This window comes from Neovison vison, chromosome 10, assembly GCF_020171115.1.
Source record: "Neovison vison isolate M4711 chromosome 10, ASM_NN_V1, whole genome shotgun sequence".
Lineage (NCBI taxonomy): Eukaryota > Metazoa > Chordata > Mammalia > Carnivora > Mustelidae > Neogale > Neogale vison.
Genome location: NC_058100.1, coordinates 64,970,106 through 64,993,285, shown reverse-complemented (window position 1 = coordinate 64,993,285; position 23,180 = coordinate 64,970,106). Strand labels below are relative to the sequence as shown.

The window sequence follows — 23,180 nt, the reverse complement described above, 5'->3', positions numbered from 1 at the left end:
ATTCACAGCAGTGGGAGGGAAAGCAAGAGAAAGGGAGAGGAAGAAAGAACCCAAACAAAACACCAGGCATTCCTCCTAGCTCTCCGCCAGTGGCCTGGCCCAAAACCCCACTCCCTTTCCCGGCAAGCTGCCCAGTCTTGCGTCTCTTGAAGGAAAACTGCAATGGCCTTGGTCATTCCCTGGCACGTCTTCCTTCTCTTGGGGACCCTCCTGCCTCTCTGCTACCCCATGGCTCCCAGAGCCGGCCACTGGCCGCTGACGTGCTCCAGGGACAAGAAGCACTCCCGACCACTGCAGCTACGTCCTCACGGCAGGGAAAGGAGCCACTGGGGCCAGATCAATGTGCATTTCTTAAACCTCGTCCTTTTCCAGAAGTCAGGCTTCCCAAAGTTCAAGAGTGGGTCTCCTTACCAACAAGCCTAGTGTCATCTCCCTGAGACATGTAAGACTGGCCCAGACTCTCCTCGAAGACGGACCCCGGTGAAAGCCACTGGCAGCGAAGATTTGGCCACAGATACCCTACCTGGTGTGCCTTGTCCTGCATCACTTCCTGTGCTTCAAACTCCTTGTCTATTTGCCAGGCCCGTGGCTGGAGTGTGATATCCACCTATGGCAATTCCTTCTGCCTCCCAGATAGACTCAAGGCTGGACTGCCAAGTCCCCCAGTGCAAGTTCTTCCCAAGCTGGCTCTTCTTTTTACAGCTTCCCCTCCTCCTCTCCCAGAGTGACTCCTCTCCCAAAGAACCAGCTCACGTGCTGAGTCCCCAGGACACCTTGCAGAGTTTCACCACCCTAGCCGCTCTCCCGGGAACATCTGTCTCCACAGTCTTTTTGGCCGATCCAAGCCCTGTGTATCCTTCAAAGCTTTGGGAAGCCTCGAGGACCTCCCCACCCCTCATCGCTTCTCTTTCCTCCAAAGTCAGCCAGAAAGCATTGCTGTTGTTGGCTCTCTTGTTATAGGACTGTGTCCTACTCCCCATTGAATTAGAGGCTCTTAGGTAAGAGTTCAGGAATAATCCCTGGCTCTTCGGCATCCCGTGATGGGCAGCATGATGCCTCTCCCTCAGTTCTGTGCTCTGTCTGACTCATGACAAGCAGGGGACAGGGGACATGGGGATGCCATGTGCTTTCCTCAGCAACTAGTCTGCCCTGCACCATGGCATGAACCAACGCGCTTGGCTCCATGATTTGCCGTAACTGATGGAGGTAATGAAGAAGGGGGTGAATAGTTTGGGAAAGGCCCTGAATTTTGGTCATCTTGAACCCGCTAGGGAAAGAGCCAGTGTCACTGGGAGGTGGATGAAACGGGCAGAAGGATGAAGAATGGTGGGGGAGGCCCCAGCTCTGTCGGTGAAGGATGTGGAACACAGACGGACCTCATGCTGTTAACGGCCTTGGCAAGAGAGCTCCAAAGACCCAAACTGCCCAAGTTCACAGGTCACACAGAATGCATATGGTAAGTGGCCAATTGAAGCAAGAGTGATCAAGAGCAGAGTGGGGTGGGGTGAGAATCTCCCTGGAAGGTTCCGGAACAGGGCTCTTCCAGAAGGGGGTCAAACTCATGGTGGTGCATGTGTGGCCAGGCAGCAGACACAAGGAAGACACTGTGGGCTTTGGGGACAAACCTGGGCTTAGGTCTCGATCAACCACTTCCTAGCTTGGTGACCTTGAACCTGTTACTTAACCATTCAGGCCCCGATCTCTCCAGCTGTGGAAGGACACCTCTCAGGGCTGTGATGAGAATCAATAAGACAATGGATGTGGAAAGTATTCCACAAACCACCGCTTTGAATAAACACCCGTGACCCTTGTTTCTGTTTTTGGAGAAACACTGCACAAGGACATCATCCCCTTGACAGCGGTGTGTGTGCTGGTGACAAAGGCTGTGTGTGGTGGTGACAAAGGCTGGAGGCTCTGTGTCAGCCAGGTGATGCAAGATTCTTAGGATGGGGAAGCCTCTGAGGTCCTGGCCTCTCAGGAGGAATTGGGTGCCACTGACGCTTGTCACTTTTCTCCCCAGTCCCTGAGCCCCACGCTTTCCAACTCACCTCCCACTTCCCCTCGTCTTGAGGGTGATTTAAGGGCCACTTCTGCTGCTCTTGGTGATCCACCCAAGTACCCTTGGCAGGAAAGCAGGAGGGAAGGAGGAAAGCGGAAAGCTGGCCCTCGGGAGAGGAGGAGCAGGAGCCCGTGCCGAGGACAGCCCCTGGGCTGGAGCTCCACATTCTCCAGACTCTGGCCACCATGAGGGGTAAAGTCCTCCCTCCCACCCCACCTGACCCCCCCCCTTCTTCTCCAGTGCTCTTCTGAACTGACAACCAGCCTCCGAATAAAAAGTTGTAACTTCTTTTTCAGAGGAAGTTTCTTAAGCAGGCTGTGCCCCACCCTGTGCCTTCCCACCTTCTGTTTCTATTCTTCTCTCTTTGTCTGAGACTCTGAGCTCCTGCAGAAAAGATCCTGAGCTGCCAGGCAGCCTCTCTTCAGTAACAGGCATGTTCACACCCCTGCACACGGAGCAGGAGGAGTGCTCTGGAGCTGGATAAAAGGGACACGTGTGGACCAGGAGGGGTTGCCATTCTGGAAAGAGATCTGTCCACTGAAGTGGCTTGTCGGTGCCCAGATGCACAAGCACGTGGTCCGCAGGACCCTTACCATCTGGAGTGGCATTAGCCCCTCGGGGAGACCCGTGTAGTCCCATCAGCTTGCAATGTCTAGGACCCCAGCCCTCCTGGGAGGGAAAGTGAAGGACACAGTTATCAGAGAGGCTGACACAGGGGGAGAAGAATGTGCTGGAGGGAAAGCTGGTGGGGGGTGGGCGGGTGGGGGTGATGCAGGCTGGTGCAGCAGGAGAGGGAGTTGGGGGGTGGTGGGAGGGTGTGGGGCCTGGGGCCGGAGATGAAAAGAACTTCCCGAGTGAGAATCTGGCCTGGATGATGAATGGGGTGTGAGAGAAGAGCCTGGAAAAGGGTAAACAGCCAGGAGGGAAGCAGGAGGGAGGGAGGGGTGGGGAGAAAGAATGTTGGGGTCAAAGAGCAGAGAATGCTCTCTCGGAGTGATTGGTTCAAGATCCAACATGTTGCACGGCGGCATTGGTGCACATGTGCACGGAGACGGGCTCAGCCACGGCCTCCCCTCCCATGGCCCTGCCAAGGTGTGAGCAAGTCAGCTTCTCTGCCAGACCCATTCCGTGCCCTCTGTGAAACCTTTCTTCTGCTGTTCTGTTCTTAGAACCCAGGAACCATCCCCCCCACCCCGCCCCGTAATAGAAACTGCCATTGGCACAGTGACACTAGAGCTCACTAAGAATGTCCCATATGCTATGTCACTGGCATACTCCTCCCACAGCCTGTGCGGGAGAGCTGCCGCAGGTGAGAAGACAGGTATACCTGAGATGGAATGTTCTAGCAAAGGTACCAAGTGGGGAAGTGAGACTTGGGGCTCATGTTAGCCCTGCTGCTCTGCTCCCTGGAGTTGGAGGTGTGACCCCCTGAGATCTCCAAGGTGAGACTACTTGCTTCAAGGATCACTCACTGCCTCCAGCTGGGCAAGACTCCAGTCATACTCAGGAATGCCCTTTGGAATGGGGGTGGGGTATCAGGAGCTCAACTCAGAGTTGAGTTCTTGCAGACTCCCATGAAAGAGGGAAAGGTCTGGAGCTTCTGGCCATCCACAGAAAACCATTCAGCTCCCATCCAGCCCTGGCTGGTGGGAAGGAGAAGGGCAGGAGGCAGCCCCCAGGGCTAGCACCGGTAGTGGCCGATGGAGAGTCCAGAAGCAGGACTCTGTAAGGACAGAGGCTGGGATACCGAAGTCCCCAGGGCCCTCTAACTGCTCTTATCTGTGGGGCAGAGAATGAGCTGCCACCTCCCCCTCTGAAGACCTACCTGCTTCTCCCCGTCTCTGCAACCAGCCCCCACCTGCCACGGGACGTGTCTCCCACCCACCTTCTCCCAGCTCTCTCCCCTGGTCCTGCTGCTCTTCAGTTCCCAGCCCTGGCAGATCACTGATTAATTCGGGGCTGTTTAATAACCCTTCCATTTCGATGAAACAAGCTGTCTTGTTTTCTTTATTTTTAACACCGACTTTCGTTTCTTTGCTAAGCATCGTACTGTCATTTAAATTTCTCTGTCTCCAACCAAGCTGATAATAGACTGGAGTGAGCAGCTGCTTCCGTCCTGTTTATGACAATGATTAGAAGTTAGAGCTGTGCAAGCAGAGAGCTGACCAAGACTCCGTTCTGACGGGTCTGCCCCTGCTTGTAGACTCAGTGCTCACTTGAACGTGATGATGAGAATTCTGGCTCCAGGGGAGCCCAGGGCTTAGCCCAGCCTAGCCTTCCTGGCACCCTGCTCAGAGGGGAGTCATGGGGGTGGAGGGGGAAGAACCGGCGCTGTTTACTGCGGAATTAAGTCCAGCAGCTGCGGGTCATTCTCACGAGCCCGGGCCAACGCGCCACTTCACTTCCAGCGGAGCCTTTTTCCTCGGCTGTATTTACCGAGCAGCAAACAGGGACTCCAGGTTATGGGACCCAGAAGTGGTGGGGATCTCAGCCATCACCTATCGTACCTTTCTGCTCCAGAGAGGAATCCCTTCTTCAGGCCCGGTTGTCACCTTCCAACCTCTGTTTAAATTCCCCCAATGCACCAGGGCTCATTCCCTCCCTGGAGGGCCAATTCTGGGTCAGGTTAGTCCCTCTCTCTTCCGGCCCGCTGCAGTACTTACACTGAACTTGTGCGAGCATCCTTCATGTGCATCCCTTGACTCCCTTGACATATTGCAAGCCTGTCACAAGCTGGACGGGGACATGCCTTCCTCCCAGAACACGTGGCGCATGGTACAGATTCGATAAATGCATGTTCAATCAAATTAAATCATGTTGCACCAACCTCAATTTCTGCAAATAATGCACCTTTCTTCTACCTGGGCCGGGCTCCTGGAGAAGTGTCCGTCTTTCTCTACCTGGGCAAGTGTCCTGCCTCTTCCTGTCCTGAGGCTGTAAATGGTGGGCTCCCCAGGGGCCAGGACCCTGCTTTTCCCTCCAGGCCCTGAGGGACTCCACAGCTGGTGGAAGGCTCGGCCAAGAAAGCTGCGGGCATGCGGAGGGAGCCAATCAGGTGGCCTGGACCAGGTCCTCTGGATCCCAGTTCCCCTGCTCACCCCCTCCGCGTTGGCCCTGTGAGAAAGCTCCCAGGTGCCAGGTGCACAAACTCTGGCTGGCCTGCCGCTCCCCGGCAGCCTCCCAGCCAGCCCCGTCTGCAGGCAGCTGCTCTGGCCATTGTCTCACCCTCTTCAAGTGCTGAATGCTGAGTCTATAGAGACCGAGACACAAACAGTGCCCACAGAGCCTCCAGGGGAGGGAAGGGCGGCCTGGCCTTGCCAGAGCCATTGACTGTGCAAATAGCAAGGCTCCCGGTGGATGGAGGAAAGCTGCTTGGAGCAATTGAAAAGAGGGGGGCTTTTCTACACCATGCTGAGCAGCTCCACGGAGAGGCAGTCTGGGTGCCCTAGTGCCCGCGGACTGGCAGAGAGCGGGAGACTTCGGTTCTCCGGGAGTACTGCTTCACCCTGAGGTGCCTGCTGGCTCAAACCCGAGGGAGGGAGGGAGAGAGAGAGCGGAGCCTGGGTGGCTCAGTCGGTTCAGCGTCTGCCTTTGGCTCAGGTCGTGACCTCGGGGTCCTGGGATCGGTGCTTCTGTGTGCTCATTCTCTCTCAATCAATCAATAAAATCTTGAGAGAGAGACAGAGAGAGAGATGGGGAAGGTCACTGGGCAGAGCTGCGAACTGGGAGACTGGAAGGCCACTGGCTAAGGGCCGGGGAGTGCTGGGCTCGGCTGGGGCAGACACACGTCCTTGCACGTGGAGGGCTCTGCACGGCCACTTGCTGTGTGGACGTCTACGCACCTAGTTCGGACTCGGGTTTCACATCTATGATAGGAGCCTGGGTAAAAGCTGCTATCAAATCCTCAGAGACCATTTCCAGATATTCTACATTTCACACTCATTTCTTTTGTAATTCAAGTTGTTTTCTCAAAAGTGATTTAGGAAAAAAAAAAAAATCAAGGCACCCCGTCACTCTCACTTTTCCGCAGCTGGCTCTTGGGCAGGGGGGTCAGTGCCCAGGACTCGCTCCTTCCAGAACCGCCTTCTGAGGTTCTACGCTTCCCACAAGGGACAAGGCTCCTTGTGCCTCAGCTGGATGGGAGGGCAGGGGCTTTCTTGGGCCGAGAGATGACAGCTGATGCATCTCACCGGCCATCCTCCTGTTGTGTCCAATGATCAGCGCTGGCCAAGGGTCTAACCCCGGAAGCCTACGGTCCAGCCCGGGCTCTGGGACCCAGCTCCTGTCAATGCCCTTCATGCTGAGTCTGCCTCACAAGTACTCACGCTCTGAGAAGCGCTCTCTCTGCAGGAGAGACACAAGCCTTCCCGCAGGCAGGCAGCCAGAGGGGCCCATGAGGTCTGCCCCTTCTGCCCTGGGAGGCGGACTCCCAGAAATATGCCAGCTTACCGGTTCTAGAACAGTACCAGTCATCCAGTCATCTCGACCCTTAAAGCCAAAGCCACCAAAACCCTAAGGGTAGCACGTTCAGAATTCAAATTCCAGCCACACTGTTAAATTTACCCATGAGCCATGCATGTGGCCTCAGTGACAGGATCAGTACTGCCTTTCCTCTCGGTTTCCTGAGGAGACCGAGGCTCCACTGAGACTTTTACCTATTTTTCTATAGAAGAACCTTTAGCATACAGATTTCCTTCAAGTAAAATCTTATTTTCTCAGAAAGTTCCAAACAAATTCAGAGGGGGAGAGAGAGAGAGAGAGAGGAGGAGGAAAATGTCCCTAGCCTGGCTTTATTCCTGCTCTAAATTTTAGAATAGTTTTGCACATTTGCAACAATTGTCATTTTTCCAAATCCCCTGTTTTCCTATGCCTGCCTCCAAAAACAAAGGGCAGTGAGGGTCCTTGGGTCGTCATGCAAAGCTTTCATTTCCACTGTACAGATGGAGAAACTGATTACAGGATAAGGGGCAGGAGCCACCTCTCTTAGCGAGTGCTCCCTCTTGCCCCCCTCCTGTGATCAGAAAGCAAATGGTGGCTGAGCCCCAGTGGGCAAGTGAGAAATCTTTTAGGAAGAGGAAGAGTGACAAGTGTGACGGAAGGCCCTTTGTTCCCGGGCATTAGGACCTTTTTCTGATACCAGACTCTTCCTGGCCATCTGTTTCAACACCCTTCTCGGGGGTTCCAAACCTCCTACACAAGGGTGCCAGGTGTGGCCTCCCAGCACCACAGGTAATTCACATCATTCCCCCCCCCCCCAAGTGTCTCACAGCTGGGTCCTCTGGAAGGAAGCTGAAGGGCTCCACACCCTGATGGGGGGGGGGTGTCCCTCAGAATGGGGTGGTGGACTTGAACTGTGTTCATTTCTGGATAAAACTCAGAGGAGTATGTGCCTACGAGAAACCCCAGTGGTATGGGTTTTCGTTCCACAGAATGTCAAAGGACTTGGCAGGAAGGCATAGGGTGCGCGGGCCAGTCTGACCTCCTCTCTCTGGGAACGCACCACCAATGGCCAGCATCGCGCCTGTGGAGGGCAGGTAGAGCTTGCTGGCTCAAGAGAGGGCTCTTGTGTCTGGGGACAGGGAGGGAGTGGTCTTCCCGTCTGGCCTTGACCAAGGCTCCTGCTGAGGACAGTGGAGAAAGTAAGTTCTCCCTCAGGTATCTCTGTTGCTCAGAAGAAAAAAAAAAAAAAAAAAAAGGGTAAGCCTGCGGAGCAGTCATGGGAGGCCAGAGGTCAGAGGCCAACGTAATATTTACCCAGCCCAGCCGAGGCCTTTCGCTTTTATAAAGCAGGAAACCACTTCAAAGCAGCAACATCCCCTCTTGCCACTTCTGTCTGCTCTCTGGTCCCCCTGCCTTACAGGGAGCGCAGGGATTTTTTACCTCCTTTCCTCTCCTCCTGAACTTTCCCTCTCTCCCTTAATGGGGGGAGCCTCTGCTCTGCCTCCTGCTCAGAGAAGTTCCACAGTTTGTCCAGAGTTGTGGAGCAGTGACAAAGCCAGGGCTTCCCCAACATTCTGAGCCCGTCTTGTCCCTAGATTTCTCGGCCCCAAGAGTGAGTGGCCGACCCCTTTGGGACATGGGCAGGTGTGGGTTAGTTCCTTCTCTGAAGCCCGCATTCTACAACCCGAGCTGAAAGCAGAAAATGAGGACAGGAAGAGGCCCCAGACCCTAGAGCCCAGTGCTTCCGTGCATATGAGGGGAAGGATCATAACCTTCTTTCTTCATACACATACACACACGTATGTATCACATACACATACAGATCCACATATATTTACACATACATAAGCATAGATTAAAGACCTCTTGAAGCCCAAGCATTCCCCCTTGTCCCATCTGTCCCAAGGCAGGGTCTGCCCACCCCAGATCTCATGTGGCCATTTTAAGCTTCAGGGACAGTATGGCCTTCCACTATAGGATTGGATAGAGTTTTTCCATTGAGTTGAAATCTTCCTCATTTTAACCTCCTTTTTCATTCATCCTTCCTGCCTTCTTTCTGGACAGAAATCTAAAAAAGAGATTGGTCCCTTCTTCAAGGTAGGAAACAGGGCAAAGTTGGCTGGTAGACTTGCTCGCCTGCCCAAAGGGGTAGGGGTAAAATCCAATTTCTTTTTCTCTTGGGTCTGATCCACTTCATAAGTTCATTCAGGTAAGAGTGGGTGAGTTAAAAGGAGGATTCTGGACACTGAAATGTGAACACAGATGACTAATAACATTTCCTGATGAACCACGTGGGCCTCCCGCAGCCAGGACCGGAAAGGGATACAATTTGCATAGAATGCAGAATGGAAAGCCCTCGGGAGTGTGGGCCATGGCACTCTTGCTCTCGGATGTTGAGTAACAGAGAACAAGGACATGGGGGTCCTCTGAAAACCCCGGAGAACGAGGGGAATCGGGGTAGTTCTGAGAAGCTGAGGAATGGGACAATGTGAGACAGTCGCTCCTGACAGTCCGCGGAAGTCATCAGGCATGCGAGTCTCTCTCCTGGAAATCTCCACCTTCCACTGACCAGAGCCAAAGTTTCCAGGAGCTTCTGTGCCTTCACCTTCCCGGTCCCCCTAGCTCACCGTTAACTCCATCCTGCCGTATAATAAGGTTTCCTTGGAGGCTGCTTGTCTTAGGTAATACCCCCTTCCCCGAAGCTTACTATTTCTCGGAGGGAGCAGCTCTTTTTCATCTTTGTTTTGGTGCGACTCCATCGCCAGCACCGCACAAGTAAGTGACTGAGTTCTATTTGTTCACGTGAAAATGGATTCCAGTCTCTGCTTTTGGTGTCTTCCTATTTGGTTCAATGCAAGGGCAGGACAGGTGGCGTACTGATCCATATACCAAGGGTAAAGTTGGAGGGGATGTCCTGGGGGTCCTCCCTCCTCCCCTCTTCCATCCCCTGCAAACCCAAGCAAGCCACTAAGGAAGGGAGGGTGCTTAGAGACAGGAGGAGAAAGCCTGGGGTGAGCTCCTTGACCGCGTAGACCAGCACTGGAGGCACCTCTTTCCCCCCTCTCTCTGCGTCTCTCTCAGCTTCAGAGAGAATGTTGTTGTGGGGGGCACGGAGGAAAGAGGTTCATGCATGGGCTGCTCACGCTGAGCCCCGGGATCCCTCCCCCTCTTCCTTCTCAAAGACAAGTTGAACTTTCCGAGGGCAACTCCTCTGCCTTTTATCTCTCACACTGAAAGGAATTTTAGCCAAGGAAAAGCAGGATTAAATTTTCATAACATGACACATTTATTCTGTTTTTCTTTTTTCTTTTCTCTTTCCTCCCTTCCTTCCCTCCGCTTGACCCCAGGTAAACAGGAGCCGAAGGGAAGCGGAGATGCGGCATCAGAGGCTGGTATCAAGAGCTGAAAAGATGTGGTTCTCTGGCCCCCTGCCCGTGCCCAGACGTCGATCTTTTTCCAGACCCCTGTTAGACGGTTATTATCTCCTAAGATGAGAAAAGCCTCTGGACTCTGTTCCCTCTCCAAACTGTCCTCTGCTGAAACCAGAGGAGGGGGGAATTATGATTCAGAGAAAGGCTCCCACAGAGAATATGAAGATGAAGATGAAATCAGCGAGGCAACGTTGACATGTGTTGGGTTCCTGAAAACTGTTTCTAAAAGAGTCACCTCAGGAGCAGTTTTGCCACCACACCTGGGAAGATCTTAAAAATCCACATTTAGGGAGCTGGAAGGGGGTGGGAGGGGGAGGCATGTGAAGGCACCTTGGGCTTGGGCCAAGAACTTCCGTTGCTGATAAAGAAAGGCAAGAGCCTCTTGGCGGGCAGGCCAGCGGACTGCACTGCCTGCTAACTCGAGAGGGCAGCCCCGTCCCCAGGGCCCACCCCCAGATGCACCCTGTCGGGGCCGGCTGGGGCACCCCCACTTAATGCCGCCGACGCCTTTCCCAGACGGCGGCCCGGAGGTTCCACTGGCAATAGGACCCTGCCAGTTGTAGTCTCTGGGTAGTGACAGCTGGGAGTTCCCAATATATCTATTTCTTTCTTCTCAAAAAAAAAAAAAAAAAAAAAAAAAAAAGCACAAAAACCACTGTTTAGGGCCAAGCCTGGTTTTCAAGAGCGCCCTCTAGTGGAGATAACCTGCTACTTCAGCTTCCCACTGCAGCCCAGATGGAGCCTCGTCTTGCCTGGGAAGACTGAGCAGAGCTCCCTTCTGCCTACTCTGTTCTTTCCCACTTCTTTCGGTGTTTGCTCTCAGCTCTTTGTGCCCCGCTTACACTGTCGGTCTCTCCGTCCTTATCTTCCTTTGCCGTCACCCTGCTTCTCTGTGTGTCTGTGACTGTTTCTCCATCTGGACTCGGACTTTCCACATGTGCCTTTTCTCCTGCACCTTGTTGGTCTGCCTGCTTGGTTCATCTGCTGCCTTTTTTTTTTTTTTTTTTTTTTTAAACTTCTGAAGTTCCAGACGCCAGGTGTGATGAACTGGAAATGCTCTGACATGACCTGGGATCAAAGGACCCACTCTCAGAGAGCCTATATGGGGACTTGCCAGCTAGATCACAGAAGCACTAGGACAATCCACTGTTCTGGAGAAGGGAACTTGGACAGGAACTCTCCCTTCCTCTGTGCCCCAAGCAAACCTTGGGCCATTTGGGTTGGTACATATGTTTGAAACATTGTTGAACCTGAGCTTGGGGTCTTGAGTGGAACCAGCCTGCTTCCCTCAATCAATTCTCCCCACCAGCCCCCCTGCTTCCTGGTCACTGAGAGGCACGCTGGCATGAAACAGCGGGCAATGCCTGGTTGAAGGGACAGCTGGCGGGGGGCGGGGGGAAAGGGGGTGCCCCTGCCAGGGAAGAGCGGGGAGGGTGCGTGGGGGCCGGGACCGAGCCTCTGGCTGGAGCGAGGAGGAGAGACAGAAGTGTTTTACTGAGCCGTCCAGGGTGGGGGTGGTTTTGGGGGGGAACCCGCAGGGAACACCTGCTGGGCTTCTGGGTTTCTGAGACAGATCCTTTCCCCCCTAAGCGGGAGATCTGGCCAAGGCAGGGCAGGGGGTTAATGGTTAACCAACTGCAGGAGCAGGGAACTTCTGCACTGCTCAGGCCTAAGCCCTCTCCATTCAGCTCTCACCCTCCCCTCCTCCTTTACACTCTTGCCTGGTAGGGACCCTGCTCCCCAACAAAGAACTTTCTCGCCTCTATTTCTGCCCTCGAATTCCAGATGGAACAGTGTGTAGCTAGATAAAGAGGTTCCATATGCCCCAGTGCCAGGGAATGGGGGCCCGGAGAGCCGGAGGGCTAAGCCGAGGGGAAAAGAGGTGTCCCGTTCTTACCATCCATCCCTCCCAGGGCGCCTTGGGACCAGCCGTTTGACCTCAGGAAGAAATGTCTTTCTCTGTCTCCGCAGGGCTCACCTTTAGAAATGACCAAAAAAGAAGTGGACGCACACCCAGCCTTCATTTACTCTAATCAGGCATGAAATCTTTGTAACTAAGTGAAAAAACTGTTTCCCATAAGGGAATCGGTTCCATTCATCATTGTTGGAGCTGAGCATATGTGAAGGGGAGAAAGAGAATGTTCACATATAATGAATTGATAACAGACTGCCCCTGGGTGAGGGCAGCGGTGATGGGGGAGTGCAGAGGAGCAGTACGGCCGGCCACAGCACCCCCAAGCCTGTTTCCACCAGTTTCCCTGCAGACAGTCCTGAATTATTTGTAGTTAACAGACTGTAACACAATGCTCTGGGCTCTTTACGATTGGGATGGGGGGGTTGGGGGTAGGGGCTTTGGCTTGGCTTGGAACGCCTTCTCTCCATTTGCCACGATGGACAGAAGTATATTGGGCCCCAGTCTGTGTGCGTGTGTGGAGACAGCTGTGTGGCAATGCGGAGAGACAGCTGGGGGGTGGGGGGGTACTTTGCTGCTGGGGACAGGAACCGCCTCCCCCCACAACAAACGTTGTATCTTGGGGAGGCAGCTGTAGAAGAGGAGGCGGGTTAGAGACTATAAACCCCCAAACAGTGACAGCTCCAGCCACGTAAATATTCCATAGTACCTGAACAGGGCAGGGGGGCGGGGGGGCTTCCGCTGCTGCCAGCTGGCGCCTTGTATATTTAACTGTGTGGCCCTGGATCCCCTCCTGCTCCGGCGCCTTCTGGTATCACGCCCGGGAAATAGAGATTAACCGAATCATGAGAAGTATTCACAAATGGGAAAGGGGCCTAGTGGAGAAGGAGCTGTTCTTTGAGGGTTTTCTTTTCCACCACCGTTGAAGGATCAACTCCAGTATACCTGATGGGGAACTCTTATCATACAATTAGTACACCTGCAGCTTCTGATGGGCAAGCATGTGGGGGGAGAAAGATGCTCCCCAGCTCTTTGGGGACAGGGATAGGTACTCAGGCCAGCTCTGAAAGGTGAGTCACCAACCTTGTAAGGATATGGTTACTTTAGGGGGGTGGTATGGACATCGTTTGCCCATGTGGACTTGGGTTGGAAGGCCAACCAGCCCCTCTGCCCTGCTCCAGACTGTGGGGCATCCCGATCCTCCTGTCCTGCTAAAGAGAAGGGCCAGGAGGGGATTCTCCTGCCAGACTCATGACCCCTGGACAGAGGAGACCTTCTGGTACTTTTACTTTACCCCGGTATCCCCACTGCACATCGTTCCAAATGTCATTTCCATTTAACTGCTTTGCAAGCCAATTTGCCCCGTTCTAATGCAATTTGCTGAGGACAGTCAGGGAGCAAGAGAGGGCAGCCTGCATTGCCCTCCCTTTATCAGCGGGTCCCTGAGAGGGAAAGGCTCTTCCAGGTGACGCAGGAGGGCAAGTTCTGGGATGAGGAAGGGTCGGCGAGAAAGGGGGAAATGCCAGGTGGAAGAAGGAAAAGAAAAACCACCTCACTAGGGTATCTTGACAGATTTGTCTCAGTTTCCTTGGTTCCCTACCCTCTCCCCTCAGTCCACATGCCCCCCCCATTCCCACCCCCAGGCCAAGGAGGAGAGATCACAGGTAATTAGTTCACATGGTACTGTGTGAGGAGAGGGGAAGTTAATGAATTCTCCTCTCTTGCTGGGAGGTCAGAAGGGAGAGGGCAGCTAGCAACTCCAGGAGCTTTCTGGGGTGACTACACAAAAGTTGTGCATTTCATTTAGTAATAGTTGAATTCCTCCAGCCAGAGCTATCTCTTCCAGGGCTCTTGTCACTCTGTTGAAGGCCCCAGAACTCAGAGCCTCCCCAGAGGGAAGAATGAAGTTTCAAGGTCTGGGAAAGAAGCCCAACAAGACAGGAGCCTGCTTCTGAGTTGGGGAGGGCACGGCTGAACTTGACTCCTACTCTTAAAACATCCAGCCTGGCCCAGATACCCATCTTAGTTAGAGGCTCACAAACCTTGTCCACCATCCTTGTAAGTAACAGGAAAAGAATGAATGGATCCCCACATTTTTGTGGGTTCCTCTGAGCTGCTAGAGCCCTAAACCACTGCCACAAGCTACAGCTGGCAGCCCCCTCTCTCAAACTGGTCCTGTCCCTATGTCCCTTTCATAGACACTATTAGTATGTAACTGTCACCCTAGGCTCTTCCTTTCCTATGGGAGACCAGATCAGATTCCACTGCCGGGTTCATGGGGCTCTCATTCCTAGACTCTTAAGGGACCTAGAACTCCCAAGCCCTTTATCCACCTCACCCCCCATAATCACTCAGAGTTGAGTCTAAGCAGACAGCTCCTCCTAGGGCAAGGGTCATGCCAAACAGGTGGAAATTTGTCACGGACCTGGAATGTGACTCTCTGCTCATCCAGACCAGGATTAATATTTACAGAGACTACCTGTGGGATGGATTAAAAGAGCTAGAATGTTCTAAGATCCCTCCATCACTTGCGGGGTGGGGCAAGAAGGAACACATGGAGGGAAATATTTTCAAATGGTTTATTAGGAGCTTTTCGGACCCTGGGCAACCTCCTACTTCAGCCCCCAACGCTCTCGTGCTGCTCTAACCAAAGAACGGTGCTAATGGGTGCTCTACCACGAGGGAGCACAGAGAGGGTCATGGAGCACTTATCCCTTCTCAGTGCCTTGGAATCGCTCCCTGAGCCTCAGGGACCCCGCGCGGATGATGCATTCCCCTTCCATTCCCAAGTCCCCTGATCCGAAGGAACAAGCAGCGGCCGCCAGGGACTGTGGCACCAGAGTGAACGCCTCCGAATCCAGCGCTGGCCACAGTGGCCTCCGGCTCCCTGACTCGTGCAGGCGAGGCCCGCTTTGGGCGCCAGCTCTCGGGACAGCCCCGCCGCCTCCGTGCTCCCCAAAGCCGCAGAGTGCCAGCAGGTGCGCGGCGGGGACGCGCCGCGGAGCGCCCTCCCCGCCAGGAGACGGCGGCCGGCCGGGAACCCCCGGGCGGGAGGCGGCGGCTCCGAGTCCGCCAGCACCCGCGCGCCCGCCGCGTTCTGGCCCGCGAAAGTGGCCGAGCCCGCGCGGGGAATCGCGCGCCGCAGCGGAGCCCCCGGGCCCGGGGCCGGGACCCCAACCAGGCGGGCGCGGTAGCAACGGCCGCGGCAGGGGCGCGCGCTCGGGGACAGGGCGGAGGGCGCCGGCTACTCGGAGCGCCCGGCCCCAGGCGCCGCTTACCCAGCTCGGCGACGTCGGTCTGTCTTTCCGCTCCCGGATGGTCCGCCTCGGCCGCCGGCTGCCGAGGGCGGCGCGCTGCCCCTCTAGCTGCCCGCAGCTCGCAATCACGGGGACGACCAAATCCACATGGAGTCCAAATTCATTAAAATCCACGTCCAGCCGCCAGCCACTTATCTGTATTCCTGAAGTGGCCCCTCGGTCTCCGGTCCGCGCGCCCCTCAGTCCCCCGTCGCCCCGCAGCAGCCCCGCCGCGCGCTGTTGCCGGCTCGCGGGGGGAACCCGGAGGCGCCGAGGGGGCGTGTGGGGGTGGCTGGCGGTGTCTCTCCTGGGGAAGCAGCAGAGCTCCGGCTGTCTTAGGATTTTTCCAGCGCGACTTTCCGGGCTCCTCTGACATCAGCAAGCCCGGCGCTTCCTTCCCTTCTAGCTCCCCGGTTCGGTCACAGTCCCATTTCCTCCGGGAACCTGGCTTTCTAGATCTATTTCGGGGCTGGCTCGGCTTGCTCCTGCGCCCGCGCTCCCCACCGCTCCCCAGCTCGCGGGGTCTGTCTCCGGATCGCTCGCCCTCCGGGCTGACAAATTCCCAGCAACTGCGCTCGGCCACCCTCCCGCTCCAGTCTGGCGCGGACGCCGCTGCGCCCGGCAGCTCCGGCTCCCGCGGTGGCGGCGGCGGCGGCGGCGGCGGCTGAGTCCTCAGCGCCGGCCTCCCTATATTACCATGCAGCTCATTATCATAGAGGCCGCGCGCGTTAACCCCCTCCCTGCCGGCCGCGCCCGCCGGGCCGGGGCCGCGCCCGCCGCTGGCACCGCCGCGCCCGCCAGCCCCCTGCCCCCGCCCCCGCCCGCCCGGACTGCCTCCTCCGCGAGCTGTCAACAAAGGAGAATCAGGTTTGGCATCGGGAGGCCTCCGGGCTGCCTGCCCTGAGCCCAGCTCAGCCCGGACCCACCGGCCACCTTAAGTGGCCGAGGGGGCAACGAAAATCTGCCAGGGCCTGGGGATTCTGGTGGAGGCCTTGTGAGCTCAGCTGGTGTAGCCCCCTGTGCGTAGAGCTCAGGACGCCCGCAGAGTGGGTAAGGGCAGTGGGGATGTGCTCCCCCCACCTCCCCCACCCCCGCCTTAGCATCACCTGTCACCGCGCCCATCCTGCACACCTCCATCTTCATCTTTAATTTGAGTGAGGGGTGAGCGGGGAGGAATGGACTTTGGCAAATGCAGTTGAGAACGGGGCCTCAGAATTGGTGGGAGCAAATTTCCTCTGCTCGTGAATTTCAAAAAGCCAACAAGCTGTCAAATGAGGTTTGAAGTTGTTATTATTATTTTTCTAATGCAAAGGTGAGCTTTGCTCTGAAGCTCAAGCTTCCAGCTCTATTAGGGATCCTGGGCACCGGGCAAGCGTGGGGGGACCGGCGGGGCGCTTTCCATATTCAGGCCCAGGGAGCTTGCCTGGCAGGGCAATCAGAGGTGGAGGTAAAATAACTTATTTTAATAATCTAAGGTGAGAGGTTTTTGGATTCCGGATGGCAATGCCTCGGCTGCTTTTACGACCGTTGATTCCGTGCCATAGAGTCTCAGCATGTCCGCAGTGCCTGGACACGGCTTTCCGAAAGAGGCCTGCAAGCTAGACCCCGGTGAGTTCGCAGGATCTGCGTAGTCCCTGCTCGCGATTAAAGCACAGGCGAGTTTACTCAACATGTTCAAGTATTCGGATAAACTCCAACTACTGCCCTCTGGTGGCCACGGTCCTCAGTGGTATAAACAGGAAAAAATTAAAAAATTTAAAAAATCACTCCGGAGAGCCCTGGAGGGAGTCCATGAAATTCTCTGAGCAGGAGCTTAAGAAAAAGGGTGGTGGTAGTTGGAAATTTAGAATCACCGGTGGCCTTGCACAATCGTGCATTCAACACAGTGTACAATATGTGTGTAGGAAAATCTAGGCTTTCCTTCATCTACAGAAATGAACTAATTCCTCGGAAGTTCTTTCATCATTGTAATTAGCTGAAATTTGTCTCCCTGTGACTTTCACTGGTTATTCCTGGTGGTGTCCTGTGGAGCCACATAGAATCTATCTAAGCTGTTTTCCCTGATCCATACCTGCTTTTCCCTTTGAACTACTTTAGCATTTATTGTTGGCAACCCTCAGGGCAATTATCATAAGTTACCCCATATTATTATTTATTTCTCTTTATAAGTAGGTCTTGTCTCCCCATCCAGACAGTCTTGTCTACCCTCTTATCCGAGTAGCCTGCATATAAACCATAATTTATTAAAAAATATGATTTGAAGAAGATGCTAGAAGATTTTAGAACAACATTTTTCCCATTTGGTCGATACATGGAACATCAGTTCTGGCCAACTACACCCAAGACAGCCAGTGGTAGGGTTGAAAATATTCAACTGATAAAGCTTGAGGCTGAATATTAGGACTTTCTGGTTCTACATCAAATGCTGTGGGACCCTGGAAAGGGGTCACGTCTCTTCCCCATGCCTCAATTTAATCACATCTTGGGAAGATTATAATATAATATGAGATATAATATAATATGAGACAAAATTTAAATAATTGTCTCATAACACCTCCCCCACCTGTGGTCCAGAAATAAATCCTAGAATGAGGAGCAAGACAGGATACAATGAAACAGACTCCTCCACCCATCCCATCCTTCATCCCTAGCCTCCTCAGGCTTTCCAAATGAAAGGAGGGAAAGAGAGAGCAAGGGAGAGAGAAGACACGTGGAAGAACACATTGTAGGCAGCATAACACAATATCACCAATTTTCCACATTGTCACTGAACATGGTCTAAGATCTGAGTCTTGTGAGGTTTTGGGCGTCGCATAACAACCAGGAGAACACTAATTCAGTCCACTGAGCCATACCCTGGCTGAAGCACGCTTAACATTTCTGGACCTCAGTATGTCCATCTATGAGATGGGAATTTCTACCTCCAATCTTCACATAGTTGATGGAGTTAAAATAGATCTATGTAAAACCATTGGAAGAATTAATAGCATCATTAACATGGAAAGATTTGTTCATATTTTTAGTCCCAATAGGCTAGAATAAATATGGATCTTATTAGTTAAGTACATAATTATAACGATATATCTTGGGAATAAAAAAAGAACAACTCAAGTTCATGGTTTGTATTTAAATGTAACATCCTGTGAAATAATGACAATATATACAAGCTTTGGGTCTTTCAACATGCTCTGCTAAGTGCTTCCCTTTGATCACTAGGTATTCATTCATTCATTCATTCATTCATTCCACAAATATTATTTATTGACAATAAGTTTGTAAAATTTCTTTCTTAATGGAATTGTATACCTCATTATCTCTTCACCTACTTTTTAAAGAAATCATGCTAATAATCGTGTTAATAGGCTCCATACCCATGGACCTGTCTATGTCTTCGTGGAACTCAGGTTTCCTGGTGTCTCTCTGGCCTTTGATGTCTTCTTCCTCATCCTGTCCAGCTGGTGTCAAACCCATCACCCCTGGGGACTCACGGAGACTCTGCCAATGCCTTGAAATTCATCCTTATTTCCACAAGGACAGACGGTCCCTGCCCAGCACAGTTCTCGACAAGTAGTGGGTATTTAATAAATACTTATCAAATGAATGAATAGATGGCTGGATGGCTGGATGGCTGGATGGACAGGCCTCTCTTTGTCTTATGCCAATTTCCCATCTTTGGAAAATCCTAATAAGTTCAGCAGGGTTCTCCTTCACCCCAACCTGCCCACCTTGGCCAGTGGCGGTGCTCCTAATGCCTCACCCCTGCAAAGTCATCTGTAGCTCCTGCTCCCTGTTATCCCACACCACACCCCCCACCTGCCACTGCCTGTTCTTTGCTCGTCATCGGACGGGTGACTTGGGGATAAAGATCAGACAAGTGGAAGAGGATGAGGCAATAGCATTCTAGAAATGGGGCTGGGTTTTTTTCTGGGAGAAATGAGTAAGTATTTCTCCTGCAGAGGGCAAGTGCGGTTGACCAGGGCTTCTCAGGCTCCAGAAAGCAAGCCTCAGACTTTGGGGAGACGCCCAAAAGGCCTAAAAGGGCAACCAGCCGATCCCCAGAGGGAGTCCTTTCTCTGCCACTGCAGCAGCTCCAACCCCGCAAATAGACGCCAGCGCAGTAGCCCCTCAGATCCCGGGAGGTATTTTTGGTGCTGGAAGCCGGCCATACTTTGGCAGGCGTTCAGCATGAAGTCTGCTCCCTTTCAGAGGTGGTGGGGGGCGGGGGGTAGGTGGCAAGCCATCCGCATTTTGCATGGGAAAGCTGCCTGTGAGTGTGTGTGTGCATATATTTAAGGTGCCTGGAGTGGGATGGGGGCTGGGCCTGGAAGGCAGCGTGACCTGACTGGGGGGACAGAGGTCAGGGCTTCCTGCTTGCCAGTGTCAACAGGGGACGTTTGGGGGAGTGCCTGGCCTATAACCAGGCTTGCATTTAGCTCCCAAAGCTGCCGCCAACTCGAGCGGTCTCTACTCCAAATGCGTGTCATCTTCCAGTCACCCTCACCCCGAGCCTTCAAGGCAGGGACACGTTCCTCTCGTGGGTGGGCCCCTCTGTCTCCCATCCCGTACTTCACCTTCACCCAGTGGACCCTGGTCCCAGGCTCCTCTATCCCCCGCATTGTTAGGAACAGAGAGATGGGTCTGACAGGCCATACGGGAGTACGTGGGCCAAGTCCCGTGCATGGAGGAGAGGCTGCTGGGATGCCAGACTGGTGAACCTCACGCCAGGCCGTGGGGACACGGGCCCAGGACACAGCCACGGGGCCCCTGCTCCGGGATTCTCAGGGCCATTCATAAAGATGTCACCCCCCTCTTGCGTCCCCTCTTATCCCTTCACAAATCCCGCTTTCCTGTGTACTTTAAACAGTAGCGAGCCTGTTAAGACTCCAGATCAAACAAGGCAGGATTTCACTCCTTTCTCGCTAAACCTCCCACAAGCGGAGCTTATGTCCAGTCCCGTATACCTCGCCCTCTTTCCCGAAGCCTCTCCCCCCCCCACCCCCATCCATCTAGTATGCTCCTCTGGGAGTACGTTATTCTCTGTGAGGCCCAACTAACTGCAGCCTAAATAAACCTACCTGAACAATACCCTGGAACAATCCACAGGAATCTGAACATGCAAGGTAAGGGGTCAGGCGGGGAGTCTGGACTGCTGGGCTGCGGGTGTGGAAGGTGAGGGCTGAGTGAAGTCCTCTGCTCGCGATTTTGGCTGCTACTCTGTGCCTACATTGTGAGTCTGTGAAAGGGTCCTCCTTCTTTATTTTTTTCTAAGAGATTAAAAAAAAAAAAAGAGGCACTATTGATTTGGTCCTGTAATCTCAGGCTAAGCTGCTCTGTGACTCAGTTTCCCCATCTCTGAAGTGGAAATGCTATCCCTTGCCTTGCATATTCTGCTTCACAAGAATCAAATAAGATATTGGCTGTGACTCGGAGAGAATTATGCAAGCATATGGGGAGGTTGCCTTAAAATCTAGAAGCTCCTTCCAGAGCCAAACTTACTTCTCTGCTGTGGTTAACTACAGTTCATTCTCTTGTTCGGTTTTCCAGGGAAAAGTAGCTGGGCTTAGAAATATCCTTCTGCTTATTGGGGCGCCTGGGTGGCTCAGTCAGTTAAACACCCGGCTCCTGGTGTTGGTTCACGTTATGATCTCAAGGTTGTGAGATCGAGCCCCGTCACGGTTGTGTGCTCAGTGTGGAGTCAGCTTGGGATCCTCCCTCTCCCCCTGCCCTCGTTTGTGCTCTCTCATTCTCAAATAAATAAAAAAATCTTACAGAAAGAGAAGGAAATACACTTGCTTATGAGGTGGCTGCGTCGTCTCCCTAATACTCCGGGTCTCTTTCCCTACCATGCCTCCACTGGAAAGTGCTACAGAGCAAGGGAGATCCTGCCTCTTACCTTCCCCTAGGGAATCATAAAGCACATGCACGTTGGAGCAGGCAGCGCACGTCCTCCCACACCTGCCAGGCAGGCAGAGTGTCCAAGGTGCCTCAGTGAACCCTCCCTTAATTGTCAAGGACTGAGAATGGTATGGACCCTCCCTGCCTGAGGTATATCATGAAGATGCACTTTCGAGGTCCTTCCCCGCTCAGTAGCCCTCACTTGCCAGGAAGCCCCACATTGAGCTCCCTGGCTCCGATGGCCCAGGTTGATTCGGGGGACACTTGCTCTCCAAGCTTCAGCTGGAACTGGGCTTCCAGACTTTGTGAGGATTCCGTCTGATGGCAGGCACACTCAGGGCTGTGGGGTTAAGACTGGATGGAGGCAGCCCAGTTCCTTCCTTTGGGATTAGAAACTTTCAGAACCAATAGGAAGCGATCATTTTGTCCAAGTTTCTTTCTTGAGGCAAAATGATACCTTCAGTTGCTTAAAATTATCTGTGGAGAATGACCCCATCTCAGCCACAGCGGTCAGCAGAAGACCCGTATGATACATAATCCTCGCCAATCTCAGCTTGAGGGGTGAGTACCATCACCCCATTTTACAGATGCAGAAACTAATGGCCAGAGTGTCAAGTCATTGGTCCCAAGGCCACCCAGGTAGCATGTGATGTGGTCAGAAATGGAACCAAGGTTGATCTGACATCCATTTTCTCCAGTCTCGTTGTATTCTGAGGAGGCAAAAGTGAGGAGACTGTGGGAATCTGTACTTCAGATGCCAGGAAATGGGAGGCGCTGGGTTCCATCCCTCTTAGCTCCCCACTGCCCCCCGGGAGCCCCTGCAGGTTCATCCTGAGTCAGGGAAAGCTTCAGCCCTACTTACGGTCACGAGTGTCATCTTCTCTTACAAAGGAGAGCATGTTGTAGTTGTTATCGTGATTATTACAAACAATCATACTAATGAGCTCAATTCTTCCCCATTTTGCAGGGCGTGTGTTCAACAATGAGAGCTGGCCCGGAGGAAAGAAGTTGCCAGCACGGGCACCTCTCTGCTAGCTCCTGTTGCCTCTGCCCCGCACCAGCGCCACATAGGTGGCCATGGCCGCCTCTCAAAATAATGGGATAATTGGGTGCAACGCGTGTGACCCCCACTCCTTCCAGAGAGCCCGCCAGTCTGTCTTTGTGGGAACCCACAGGGAGCAGGGTGAGCAAAACACTGGTGTCTGCCTTTGCCTTGATTGCATTTGTGCCCTACAAACCCCAACAGAATTGAACTTACATCTCCTCCTAATTAGGGGAGAAAGAAAGACAAGAACGATAGCAGAAGAATTTCTTCTTGCCTCGAACTGCAAGCTCTTCTGGGACAGAACGTTACACTCTCCTTCTGTCTGCCCCCAGCCTCCGACTTCTCTTTCCTGACTGACAGGTAGAGTACCTAACACAGAGCCCGGGCCCTCCCAGGGACTGGAGCTGGTATTGAAAAGCTAGACCCAGCCCCAGGGTCCTGTCTCTGGTTTGCCAAAAGGTAGAGGAGAGCAGCCGCTGAGGGCAGTTTGGAAGGCCTCGAGCCCGACCTGTGGGGGCTGGTCCAGGGCCCTGCAGGAGCAGGGGTAGGTGGGACCTCACCCAGGTCTGGCAGAGGGTCAAGTCCATTGCCCCATGCAAAAACAAAGAAAAACATTGCTTCAGTAAATCAGATACCCACCCGTCCAGGTGCAGACCCCAGTGCTTGCTTCCATGCTGTAAATTTGGAGCAGCGGGACCTGAAAAGGTCCGAAAAGAAATAATCTAGAAATGGCACGAGCCCTTGGCCAGCAGGAAACCACTGCATTACACCGGCATCACCAAATGGTTAATAGGCACCGGAATAAAACTCTTTAGCCTTGCTTTTTGTCTTCTGAGTTTTGAATTCCTGGAAGGAAAGAGCCACGCTTTTCCCTCAGTGTCAGTTTGTGAAATAGTCTCTTGCCAGGTGTCCCAGGTAGAGTATGACGCGGGAAGGAGGGGACAAGAACCATTCTCTGCGTCCATCTTTCTCTTCTCACTTCCCTCCTTTCCCCCTTTGGGGTCAGAGCACCATTTTTGCTTGTTTTTGTTTTCTGGAATGGCTTCTGTTTATTTAGAATCACAGTGTGAATGAAAAGGCTATGATTTCCACCAAAAAGCAG

At 53.5% G+C, this 23,180-nt stretch overlaps 1 protein-coding gene and 1 long non-coding RNA gene across 3 annotated transcripts in view; one reads left to right on the top strand and one right to left on the bottom strand.

The window, feature by feature from the left end:
- PLXNA2 (plexin A2) overlaps positions 1 to 15,368 on the bottom strand; it is a 213,398-nt gene extending 198,030 nt beyond the window's left edge. The window contains exon 1 of the mRNA XM_044267494.1: positions 15,121 to 15,368. The gene's annotated coding sequence lies outside the window, so the exon portion shown is untranslated. The remainder of the gene's footprint in view (positions 1 to 15,120) is intronic.
- Positions 15,369 to 16,001: 633 nt separating this feature from the next.
- Positions 16,002 to 22,898, top strand: LOC122918159. Of its 2 annotated transcripts, XR_006386567.1 has the most exons (5): positions 16,002 to 16,188; positions 18,543 to 18,708; positions 22,001 to 22,216; positions 22,308 to 22,438; positions 22,726 to 22,898. It is a non-coding gene; the product is annotated as an uncharacterized LOC122918159 (long non-coding RNA). The 2 variants fall into 2 exon arrangements; XR_006386566.1 differs by having other exon boundaries at positions 22,308 to 22,898.
- Positions 22,899 to 23,180: the final 282 nt, after the last annotated feature.